Source organism: Plecotus auritus, assembly GCF_963455305.1.
Source record: "Plecotus auritus genome assembly, chromosome: 9".
NCBI lineage: Eukaryota > Metazoa > Chordata > Mammalia > Chiroptera > Vespertilionidae > Plecotus > Plecotus auritus.
Window position 1 is genome coordinate 49998050 of NC_137783.1, and position 13307 is coordinate 50011356.

At 36.5% G+C, this 13307-nt stretch overlaps 1 protein-coding gene across 2 annotated transcripts in view; it reads left to right on the forward strand.

The window, feature by feature from the left end:
* LRMDA (leucine rich melanocyte differentiation associated) overlaps positions 1-12577 on the forward strand; it is a 1091841-nt gene extending 1079264 nt beyond the window's left edge. The window contains exon 8 of one of the 2 annotated variants that reach the window (XM_080687598.1): positions 12387-12577. The gene's annotated coding sequence lies outside the window, so the exon portion shown is untranslated. Of the gene's footprint in view, positions 1-11812 lie in introns of both variants that reach the window. The other variant, XM_080687599.1, reaches the window with a different exon arrangement.
* The last annotated feature ends 730 nt before the right edge of the window (positions 12578-13307 follow it).

Sequence of the window (13307 nt, forward strand, 5' to 3'; positions counted from 1 at the left end):
AGTTCTGTATGCCTTAGCCCATGTCATGAGGATTTAAGCAAAAAAGGAAAGCAGAAATAAAGAAAAAGCTGAAGAATAAAGACAATGCCCATACGGCATCTCTGTGGGAAGGCTACGACTTCAGCTTTTGGTACCTTCTGCTGACTTTGCCAGTCCTGTCACCATCATCTTTCTGCCTTAGATTGAGTGGTCACATAGAGATTGACATGATTGCCCTTAAGCAGGTCTCATCCACCAGGGTGACAGACAGCAGCAGCGAAGCACCAGGCTGACAGGATGAACACCATGATAGATTGCCTGGCCCTCCGCTGCTCACATGGGAGCAGAGGTCACACCTGGGGCCTCCGTGAGCATGCTCAGTGGCTGTAATCAAGTGAGAGAGACTGTCTTCAGCTTGCCTACTGAGTAGAGATCCCTCTGATGCAATTGTCCTGTGGGTTTATTTTTAGTGAAATAGTCACAGTTTTGAGGAAGCCCACTCTCTTTTATTCCTCTTAAGTATTCATCTCATATTCTCCATGCCCCGCCCCATTCTTTAGTATCTTTATCACGGGCAATGGGTTTTGGTTTGCAATTTTTCAGAGAGCAGAAGGTGTAAGTTCTCGGCCAGGCTATTCATGTATGGCCAGTTTCATGTTGTCACACTTTCTGAATTGGAGTGACTAGCTTTCCCTAAATCCCTGACGATAAAAGCATGGACTTAATCTTGTTTTGTTCATTTCTAAATCCATGTTTTGCCTTGAATACTTGGCAATGTCAGGCATCTTTTCCAGCACCAGGATCTGGGTATACCAGGGACTTTTAATATTTTTAATTAATTAATTCATTCATTCATTCATTCACTCATTCATTTCTAACCACACACACCTCCTACTATATCTATGGCCATAGTTGTGTTTGGAGCTAGCTTGCTCCTTTGGGTGCTGTTTTAAGGTAGTAATATGACAAAAGAAAGTGGTGCATCAGGAGATAAGAGAGAAGGGAAGACTATAGAAAATGTCTACCAGACTAAACAGTTTTAATGGATGATACAACCCTTTGGTATCATTCTCATGACCTCTCAGAAATTAAATCCAAAGGTGGTAAGATAGCCTTGGTGCATGTTGGACCATATTTCAGCACCAATGTTTCAAGGAAAATAAGCATGATCAGACTGGTTTGGGGGCGTTAGTGTCATTTAATATATTAGTACAGCAGTAAAATCACTCTGGACGATACTGGAAAGGTTGGTTGCTTCTGACATGACATTTATTTTTACTTCTATTTAGACCAGGTGTTCATTATATCTCCTAGTTTTAGTTTAGTTTGAGGACAGCAAAACCTGAAAGAGACTCCTTCTAGTTATAGGTACCAAATAACTAGAGAGTTGCTATTGTAAAACTGTTTGGGGAGTCAGGATCCCTGAAACACCCAAGAAGAACCGGTTTTCTCAGTTCTAGCCCATGGACTCAGGCACTGAGTCAACACAGTCCTTGAATGACTTGCATGGGGCCTGGCCAGAGTCCCTCTTGTAGATTATGTAACCTTTGGTCATCAGTTATTTAGCTTAAAATCCTCAAGACCATTAAGGGAGGATATTGAATGTTTGCGTTTATTTCTCAAATCCATGAATAACCAGAGTCAAGTACCTTTTTTTCTTTTTGATCTATAAAACAGCATTGGGATAATGCTTTAAATTAGCTGCATTGGGTCCCACCCTAGTTCTTTGTTTTGTCCTTGGCATATTATGGGCAGCCAGAGTTCTGAGCAAGGGCAGCTAGACTAGTCCCATGTCATATCCAATCTAGCGGCACATATATCCTTGTCTTTATAAAAGGCTTTAACCCTGCCTCAAACAATAAAAAAGCACTTGTGAACTGACCACAGAATTTTTCCATCTTTATTTTTCTTACTTGTTTACTTTTCTTAATGTCAGAACCATTTGTATCATACGCAGGAATGTCTCCCTCAATGAGAGCTTTGGAGGCAAAAAAATATTTTTGGAGTGAGTTATTGACCACATTGTTTCCCTCTCTTTGGGTTGTTTATGTTCTTCCAAAATGGTGTAATAACTTTAATTAAGATTAGCTTTAATTATAATTTACGCAAAGGCCATCACTACAGTATATTCATCTTAATTATAGGATTGTAGTGAGTTTTGTTTCTCTTAGAAGGAATAATGGCAATGACTTCATGTTGGGTCATTGGCGATTCCACTGTTTGTTAAGCAAGATTTGCTGTGCTGGAGTTATTGGTCTGCACTGGTAGAGAAGGAAGCCATGTTGTGTGCTTATCTTAAATTCATAGAAAGTTCTCAAGCCTTGTTTTACAAAGTAGACGATTAGAAGGTAATAAGTTCAATCAAAACTCATACATCTTTCATATGCTTTTTTCTACCCTTGATCTTTCTGCTTTTTACCCTGTTCCACTGAGCGTTTTCTTTGGGGATCATGGTGTCCCTGAGTCCTCTCTCCCAGGATGCTGATTTGACTTGAGAGCGCCCGGCATCCTGGAGTCTTCTGTTGCCTCCGCAAAGTCAGGGCGGACTGTCTTCTTCCTAAGTAACATAATTTTATAGAACAATTTGTTCCTTGGGGAATAATGTTTTAGATTGTGGGGAATCCTATTAAAAGTACAACTATTGCAATCATTTGCTTTTACTTTTACCAGCCTTGCTCATAAACCCTCCATCTGTTTGTGGCTTTAAATAGAGGCACATTATAGGAGATTATCACTCGATCAGGCTGCATGTCTGAGTGTGGTGCACTTTCACATACTCATGTGTAGCAAGGAATAAAGGAAAGCAAGACACAGACTCTGATGAAGGGATTTTTTGCTTGGTTTTTCCATTTTTATTAGTATTTGTGTATGTGTGTGTGCGTGTGTTGGATGGGGTTTCCATCAGAGATGTATCTTGCAGAGATTCAAGGGGAAAATGTCTTTCTCGCTTCTTCTAAGAAATAACTTGACTATCTTTCTGTTTTTTGTTAATATGCAGATTAACGGGGCTCTTTTCATCAAAACAGTAGCAGTGTTCAGTAGTCACGACTTAGGAGAGCAGTCTCAGTCACACCTGTATCACTGCCCACTGCCCGGGGTGGACAACGCAGGGCCCATAGAGGGTGTCCCATGTTGTCTGTCCATCACAGTTGACCTAATGTGACATTCACCAGCTGCTTCTCCCAGTTCTGTTTTACAGAGAAAGCCTCACCAAAGAAGGCTTTTCCCATTGCTTGATTCTGCTCTAATTTGCCCAAATACCATGTTGTAAAGTGACTACGACCTGGAATAGGAAATGAGACCAGAGCACAGAACATGTTGGTTACATGTTTGTGTGACAAACCAACCATCAGCCCTGGGTGGAGTACTGCATGTTACTTTCAGTGCACCAGCAAACACTTAGGGGATTTGAAGAACATTAAAAGACAAGCCACCTATCCAAAAATCCCATCTTCCTACAAGTTTATCTGAAATTTTCCAATATTAGTATTTTTTCTTTGGGTAACTATAATCCTAACTGTTAATTTGTCACTTTGCAGATGGGGTAAATAATAAGTTATGTTATTCATACATATTAACACATTAGCATTGCTAATTTTTAAAAAATAGCATGGCATGTGGCCTGGAGGACATGTAACCTAGGACAAGGGAGTTTTGCTAAGAAAGAAGAAAGAAAGTTCTAAGTATGGAGTGTAGTGGGGGTAAGCTGCTAAAGTAGGAGTGATGCAAATGGGAATAAACTGAATTATGCCAAAGGAGATCATGAAGCAGAGCTCCACGTGGAATTAAAGTGTGGGCGCAGTGGGCAGGGACACAGAGGGAGCTGAGGGAACAATGAGAAAGGAAGGCAAGGGACAGTTTTCTGTCTGCCATGTGTTCATCAAACCTCCATCTCTGGAGGATCTTAAAGCGGAGATTAGAAATGCAATTCTTTCTATCACTGAGGGACAGTGGAGTAAAGTTTTTATTAAGTTTGAAAATCAACTAGAGGAATGTGTGGCCCAAGACAGTGGTTATGTTGAATTTTAATAAGAAACATACCAATACATTGAAATAGAAATACTTAACTTTTCAAATATTGTTAATGTAAGTTAGTAGCACTTGCACTTCTGAAATGATTCAAGCTGAAAACTACACTAAGGCTCTTGGGATGCCCTGTTATCTAGATATGGTAACTTGATTTTAACATGTTAGTAAATATCTTTTGAGAGCCTATGATGTATATACCTTTTAAATTTATTTATTGTCTTTTGGGGAGGATATTTGCAATGTTGATGTGATCAACTTTCTTAATTATTATGATATATGTATGGGAGAGTTACAGGGACTGTGATGTATCTGAGAAATTCTTAAATATCTTAAAATCATGAAGTTATTCTTCTACAACTTTTTTTAAAAGTTGTAAAAATTTGCCTTGAATATTTAGGTGTTCAGTCCTTCTGCAGTGGACTGTGTGTTGGTGTGATGCAGGCTCATAATTAAACTTTTTTACTAAATGGCTGGCTTATTGTTCTGCTTCTTTTTTTCTCCTTTTCAATACCATCCATTTCTGTCATTGCTAAATTTCTGTATATATTTGGAATTGTTTCTGAACTGTCTGTTTTATTCAACCTATGTAATTGTCTTGCTTATATCAGTATTACCCTATTCCAGAGGTCGGCAAACTCATTAGTCAACAGAGCGACAAACCGCAGCTCGTGAGCTGCATGTGGCTCGCGAGTCGCAGTTTGCCGACCACTGCCCTATTCTAATTGCTTTGGTTATGTGAATTTTGCCTCCCTCTTTCCCTCCTTGCCTCCCTCCCACCCTTCCTTATTCCTTCTTTCTTCCTTTCATCAATTTCATTGAAGAACAATTTAGATACAATAGAACAATAAATGCCCTCATTATAAGTTAGAGTTCAATAATTGTGCCAAATACATATACCTGTATAATCACAATGCTAATCCAGATATAAAACATTCCCATCACCCCTGAAAGTTTTCTTACACTCCTTTACAGTCATAAACCCCAACCCTACTCAACAACTGGCTTATTCCTGTCGCTACAGATTAGTTTTGCTTTTTCCAGAACTTCATATAAATGGAGTCATATAGCATATACTTATTTTTTGTCTGGGTTCATTTGTTAAGTATTATATTTCTGGGGTTTATCCACATTGTTGTTTGTTATTACTGAGAAGTACTCTAGTGTATGAAGATAACCACAATTCTTTTTTCCCTTTTCCTTTGTGGACATTTGCTTTTTTTTCAAATTTGGGTTTTTTTTTTCACATCCTTTTATTGTGGTAAAATATGACATAAAATTTTAACTATTTTTAAGTATATAATTCAGTGCATTAAATGCATTCACAATGTTGTGCAACACTCACCACTATCCATTTCCAGAATTTTTTCATCATCTTGAGCAGAAATCCCACATGTATTAAATGAAACTCCCCATTTCTCCCTTCCCCTAGCCCCTGGTAACTTTATTACACTTTCTGTGTCTATGAATTTGCCTATTCTGGGTTCTTCATACAAATAGATTTATACAATATTCATCCCTTTGTGTCTGGCTTATTTCACTTAGTATGTTTTCGAAGTTCATCCATGTTGTGGCATGTATAAGAACGCCATTCCTTTCAAACATGAATAATATTCCATTGTATGTATATACCACATTTTGTTTATCCATCCATCTTGATGGATATTTGGGTTGTTTTTAATCTTTTGGCTATTTTGAATAATGATGCTATTAACATGGGATACAAGCATCTGTTTAAGCCCTTGCATTCAATGCTGTTGGGTATATACTTAGGAGTGGAGTTGCTAGACTATGTGGTCATTTGTGTTTCACTTTTTGAGGAATTACAATATTGTTTTTTACAGTAACTGCATCATTTCCAACCATAATATGCAAGGGTTCCAATTGGGGGTATTTTTTCTTTGTTTGTTGTTTTATAAAACCACTAGAGGCCTGGTGCATGAAATTCATGCATGGGAGGGCTGGTGTCCCTCAGCCCAACCTGCACCCTTTCCAATCTTGGACCCCTCGGGGATGTCCGACTGCCCGTTTGGGCCCGTTCCGGGATCAGACCTAAACAGGCAGTTGGACATCCCTCTCACAATCCAGGACTGCTGGCTCCCAACTGCTCACCTACCTGCCTGCCTGATTACCCTGAACCGCTTCTGCCTGCCAGCCTGATCACCCCTTAACCACTCCCCTACCAGCCTGATTGACGCCTAACTGCTCCGCTGCCAGCCTGATTGCCCCTAACTGCCCTCCCCTGCTGGCCTGGTCACCCCTAACTGCCCTCCCATGCCAGCCTGGTTGCCCCTAATTACTCTCCCCCGCTGGCCTGGTCACCCCCAACTGCCCTCCCCTGCTTGACTGATTGCCCTCAACTGCCCTCCCTTGCAGGCCTGGTTCCTCCCAACTTCCCTCCCCTGCTGGCCTGATCGCCCACAACTGCCCTCCCCTGCCGGCCATCTTGTGTCCACATGGGGGCGGCCATCTTTGACCACATCGGGGCAGCCATCTTGTGTGTTGGAGTGATGGTCAATTTGCATATTACCTCTTTATTATATAGGATTTAGTGGTGTGAAGTGGTATCCCCTTTTGGTTTTGATAGGCATTTCCCTTATGACCAGTGATGCTGAGCATCTTTTCATGTGCTTTTGGCCATTTAAATATGGGGAAAAGTCCATCATCCATTTTTTAAGTGAGTTGTTTTCGTTTTTTGAGTTGTAGGAGTTCTTTATATATTCTGCATGCTAATCCTTTATTATATATGTGATTTGCAAATATTTTCTTTCATTATCTGGGCTGCCTTTTCACTCTCTTGACAATGTCTTTTTTTTTTCCACAAAAGTTTTAAATTTTGTTAAACTCCAATTTATCTATTTTTGTTGTTGTTGCTTGTGCTTTTGATTTCATATTCAATTAATTATTGCCAAAGTCAATGTCACAAAGATTGCCTTCTAAGTTTTAGCTTTGTAATTTAGCCTTTGACCCATTTTGAGTTAATTTCTATATATAGTATAAGGTTCAACTTTATTCTTTTGCATGTGAAAATCCAGTTTTCCCAGCACCAATTATTGGAAAGACTTACTTCCCTATTGAAAGATCTTGTCACTCTTGTTGAAAACCAATTGACCATACATGCAAGGGTTTATTTCTGGACTTTCTATTCCATTTCATTAGTGTATACATCTGTCCTTATGCTAATGCCACACTGTTTTGGTTACTATTGCTTGAGGTATTTAGAATAATCAATGAACATTCTGTTCATGTCTTTTTTGGGTATATATTTTTATTACTTTGGGGTAAAAACTTACCTGTATAATTGCTGGGTTATATGCTAAGAGTATGTTATGTTAGGCTCCACTTAAAACTTTAAAACCATTTCCAAAGAGCTTGTTACAAGTTCACACTCCCAACAGCAATATATGAAAATTCAATTGTTCCACATGTAAGTCAATATTAGTGTTAGCAGCCTTTAAAAATTGTAGCCATTAGCCCTAGCCAGTTTGGCTCAGTGGATAGAGCATCAGCCTGCAAACTGAAGGGTCCCTGGTTTGATTCTGGTCAAGGGCATGTACTTCGGTTGCAGGGCTCCTGCAGGAGACAACCAATCAATGTTTTTCTCTCACATCAATATTTCTCTCTGTCTTTCTCACTCTCTTCCACTCTCTCTAAAAATCAATGGGAAAATATCCTTGGGTGAGGGTTAACAAAAAAGAAAAATTTTAAATGTGGTATTATGACTTTATTTGTATTTCCCTGATCACTAGTAATTTTGAGCATGTTTTCATATGCTTATTGGACATTCATGTCTCTTCATTTGAGAAATATCTGTCCAAACATTTTACAAGTTTTAAGTTTTTAGTTGGTTTGTTTGTCTTCTTAAGATTGAGTTGTAAGAATTGTGTGTGTGTTCATATATATATAAAATTGATTTCAGAGAGGAAGGGAGAGGGAGAGAGAGATAGAAACATCAATGATGAGAAAGAATCATTGATTGGCTGCCTCCTGCATGCCCCCTACTGGGGATTGAGCCAGAAACCTGGGCATGTGCCCTTGACTGGAATCAAACCTGGGATTCTTCAGACAGCAGGCCGGTGCTCTATCCACTGAGCAAACAGGCTAGGGCTGTATATGTATTCTTGATACAAGTCTTTGTCAGATATGTGTATTACAAATATATCTCAATCACAGCTGGCCCCTTTGATTTCTTAACAGAGTCTCTCAAAAACCGAAGTTCTTCTCTCTTTTTAAAAATGTTTTCATTTTGAAATAATTTCAGACTTACCAAGAAGTTGTCAAAAAAATAGTACAGAGTTTCTATGTACCTTCCATCCATCTTCCCCAAATGTTAACATCTTATATAACTACAATACCATTATCAAAACCAGAAAACTAACATTGGACAATACTTCTACATTACTAACATTTTATTGTTTGTCCCACTAATGTCCTTTTGCTAATCCATGATCCAGGAGTTTATTAGAAGTTAATTAATTTTTTTAATGTTTTCTGAAAACCAGGTTTGTTTTCACTGATTTTTCTCTCATGTGTGTATGTGTTTAATTTTATTAATTTTTGTTCTTACTTTATTCTTCCATTCACTTCTTTTGAGTTACCTTTCTTTTCTTACTTTGCTAATATGGGAAATTACAAAATTGATTTTAAAACTGTTTTCACTGATATAATTATATAAAGCAATACATTTCTTTCTAAATAATGTTTTAGCTTCACCTTACACTTTTGATATGTGGTGATTTTTATATAATTATTTAAAAATATTTAATAATGTCTTTTGTGATGTTTTCTTTGATTTGCGGATATTTAGAAGTGCCTTGTTTAATTTCAAAATATTTGGGTTTTCTCCAGATTACTTTTGGTATTGATTTCCTATTATTTGTATGTATATATGAGAATATATACTCTATGACTTTGATCCTTCTAAATGTTTCAGTTTAGCTAATAGTCTAGCATGGTAGATGTTTTATATGTACTTGTAAAGAATGTGTCTACTGCTATCTTTGGTACATTGTCCTATAAATGTCAACTAATAGAAGTTGCTTTATACTTTTGTTTGACTTTTATGCCTTTGTGGATTCTATATATATATATATATATATATATATATATATATATATATATATATATAATTAATTACAAAGAGATGAATGGTAAAATCTCCAACTATAATTGTGAATTTTTATATTTCCTTTGAGCCTGAGAGTTTTGCTTTATGTATTGCAAAGCTCTGTTAGTAGATGCTGTGCACACATTAAGAATGATTATATACTCTGGATGCATTTGTCATTTTCAGCATTTAAGTGTCCTGCTATATTTCAGATAATATTCCTCATCCTGAAAACTACTTTGTTATTAATATAGCTATCTCAGTGTTTGTATGATTTATCTTTTCTCCTCCTCTTACTTTTAACCCATGTCATTGTATTTAAATTTGTTCTATTTATAGCATATATGTGCTTCTTGTTTTTAAAAATGCTGAGCAATCTCTGCCTTCTAATGGAGTGTTTAGACAATATACATGTAATAAAATTATCAGTATATTTGGTTTTTATTCTACCATCTGGCTGTTTGCTTTCTATTTGTACTATTGTTTTTTCTGTGTTTACATTGTTCTTTTTTTGCCTTCTTAATGATTTATTTAGTAGCTTTAGTATTCCAACTTATCTTTTTATTCTAGGGTTTACAATAATAATGTTCAACTTATACAGTATGTCTTTAATATTTACTTCCAATGAAAGTCTTACCTTCACACAGCATGTGTCCATTCCCGCCATCATCCTTTGTACTATTACAAAGTGTCATATATCTTATTTCTACATATTTATAAAATGCATAATACATTTTTAAATAGCCATTTATCTTTTAAAGAAATTTTAATAATAAGGAAACGCTTTCATACACATATTTTTATAATTCCTATATTTACCATTTTCTGTGTTCTTCATTTCTTGGTGTAAATCTGAGTGTGTTTTTTTTAAAACGTTATTCTTTAGCATGAGAAACTTCCTTTAACATTTCTTGTAGCATGGCATTGCTTGCATTAAACTCTCTCAGCTTTTGCTTTTTTAGAAATAGCCTTGTTTAACCTTCATTTGTGAAGAATATTTTCACTGGATATAGAGTTGTGGGTTGACACTTTTTCCCTTTTAGCGTGTTAAATATGTCATTTCACTGCTCTGTTTTGCATCATTTCTGATCTGTGGTCATTCTAATCTCATCCCTCTGTATATGATGAGGCTTTGTTTTCTGGCAGCTTTTAAGATTTTTCTCTTTATTACTGGCTTTCAGCAACTTGATTATGATGTGCTGTGGTGTGGTTTCTTTTTGTTTATTCTGTTTGGAGTTCGTTGTGCATCTCAAATCTGTGGGGTTTATAATGTACATAAAAATTGGAAAATTTTAGCTATATTTTTTAGTTTTAGAAATTCATTTTTCCAGATTGCCTTTTTTAAAATTTCTCTGTTCAAATTGGTTTATTACCTACGTAGCTCATTGGGTTTAATTTTTCTGTTTGTTGTACTTGCTAAATCTCATTATGTTTTTTTATTTATAACTCTCCTCCTCCTTCTTGTCTTCTTTCTCCTCTTCCTTTTCCTCCTTTGTATTGATATTTTATTTTTTGCCATGATAGCACTTGATACTCTATTCTATAGAATATTATTTGGGGCAAATTTAAATTTTGCCTTTGCTACGACCCTGTGGGTAGGACCCTGATCTTAAAACTTCCTCCCCTAGGCATTTATTTTATAACCAAATATGATGCCCCTATAGGTCACTTTCCTTTTATTTTCATATTTAGCTATGGCTTTGAATTTTTTTTCTGTTTTTGAAAGCTGCAAGCTTCCCTTTCCTACTTTCAAGCTTGTGTGTGTGTGGTCTATTACTGAATAATGTTTGCAGTGGTTAGGATGTCTTTCGTGAGCTATATTAACTGAAATTCTTACATGTCTTCATTATTAAATATGAATAGAAAACCAAAGATCATAAGATATTTGAAGAATGAAATATGACAAGAGATTGATTCTACCATAAACAAAGTATTCAAAGGAAATATAGATATTAAATAATAAAGAAAAACGGACAAAAACTTTTATTTATTTACTCAGAGACATGTAAGCTAATACTGCATTCACAGCATAACAGAGTCCTATGAGAAAGGAAGATTCAGAGAACAAGAATGAGATCTTGATGATTACAATAACCTGCCAAAGCAAAACAAACTGCAGTAGAAAAATTGGGTTGAAGGATTTAAAGTAAAACATTTCCAAGATACCTTTCTCTGTAAAGTAGAATGGAAATAAGTAGAGACAAAAATATGACAGAAAATACAAGTGACACAAGACTTATGCAGGAGGCCTAACGGTCAAGAATAGAAGATATAGAAGGAAAAGATATAGGAAGTTAATGAAAACTATCAAAGAAATAGTGGAACATGATTTTGAAGAGCTAAAGGACATGATAAATGATAAATGGAAAAATCATTGTTAAATTTCGAACACTAAGGATAAAGAACTAAACACTTGCAGAGATTAAATAAATAAATAAATCAGATAAGTGTGATACCTCTGTAGGATTGACCTTCTATCATTATAGTGAATGCTAGGTTATAGTAGAAAAATACTTTCAAAGTTCTGATGAAAATTATTTTCAACTTGGAATTCTACATTTTGCCAAAGTATGAAAGAAATGTAAGACCAAAGTAAAGATATTTTAAGACTGGCTTTCAGCAACTTGATTATGATGTGCTGTGGTGTGAAAGAGTTAGAAATCTGTTCCTCACAATGACCTATTCTTTTTTTTTTTCTAGGTCAGCAATGGAAAACAGATTTTGTTTAGACGTATTCAGCTAAGCTAAAGAAAATTGCATTCCTCTGCCTCCCTTGCAGCTATGGATGGCTAATGATCGAGTTCTGTCCAATGACTTATAGTAGATTAGAGGCCCAGTGCACAAAATTTGTACACAGGGGAGGGGTGGTCCCTCAGCCTGGCCTGCACCCTCTCACAATCCAGGACCCCTCAGGGGATGTCCAACTACCAGTTTAGAGGAAATAATGTTGGGCATAGGATTTGCCCATAACAGGCAGTCAGACATCCCCCTCACAGTCCAGGACCTGTGGCTTCTAACTGCTCACCTGCCTGCCTGATCATCCCTAACTGCTCACCTGCCTGCCTGATTGCCCCTAACCACCTCTGCCTCAGCCCCCGCTGCAGCGGCTTTGTCTGGAAGGACGTCCGGAATGACGACTGGAAAGTCGTTCGGCTGTCCGGTCTAATTAGCATATTATGCTTTTATTATTATAGATGTGTTGTGAAGGGGCTTCAAGGAGATATTCATAAAAGAAATAGATCATTTCCTGCTTATTATTTCTTCTGATTTGTAGGCATGGTAGCTGGAGTTCTAACATTCATTTTGACTTTCTTGGATTCTTGGAGAATGAAAGCCATGGGAGGAGGATAATGAAAAAGAAAGATGAAAACCATGTTTCTGATGACAAATCAGCCCACCATGCCACCTCTGTATTGCCAAATTTCTCCTTGTAATGGAAAAATAAAATTTTATCTTTCTTATGTTATATTTATTATTAATTATTCTCTTAGATGCAGCTACAGTTAATCCAAACAGGCACAGAAAGCTACTTGAGGATATGTGTCAATAGATGACAAATTGGACTTTATTTTTGCATTCAGTTACCCATGTGATTATATTCTGGGCAATGATCTATAATGGGAGTGTGTGAAGGGGGGCTACAAAGAAACAGTGGATTTAACTCAAGAGGATTATAAAAGGAAAAACCAGGAGGATATCTGTGCCTAAAGAATATAAAAAATACTTCAAGAATAAAATAAAGGAAACCAGAATCTCCAGAGAAAATATAAACTGTTAAAAATGGCATTACTTTCTTCTATAATGAAATCCACACTTGGTCACAATGGACGTTTGGTGGCAGTAGCAGGGAGAAGACCCTATAGATTTGTCCCAGACCTAAGGCCTCTAATAAATCTGTCTATGGAACCCCACCTTTTAAAATTATTTAAACAACAATTAAAGCCCTTAGAGGGGAAGTTTTGTTCCAGAAATGATCACTAGTTGTTTCCGCTGCAAATTTTTATTCAAACTAAGAAAATTACATATATATATATATATATATATGTTGGTGTCTTTTCATGAATTTAGGCTCACTCTTACTCTGTTTGGAAAAGTTTTTATTATACAGAGATTATCATTTATATTCTACTGCTTCTGATAATTTCTTCAGTAATGCCAATTATAGCATTTTTCAAATACCTCAGTAATAGTACTA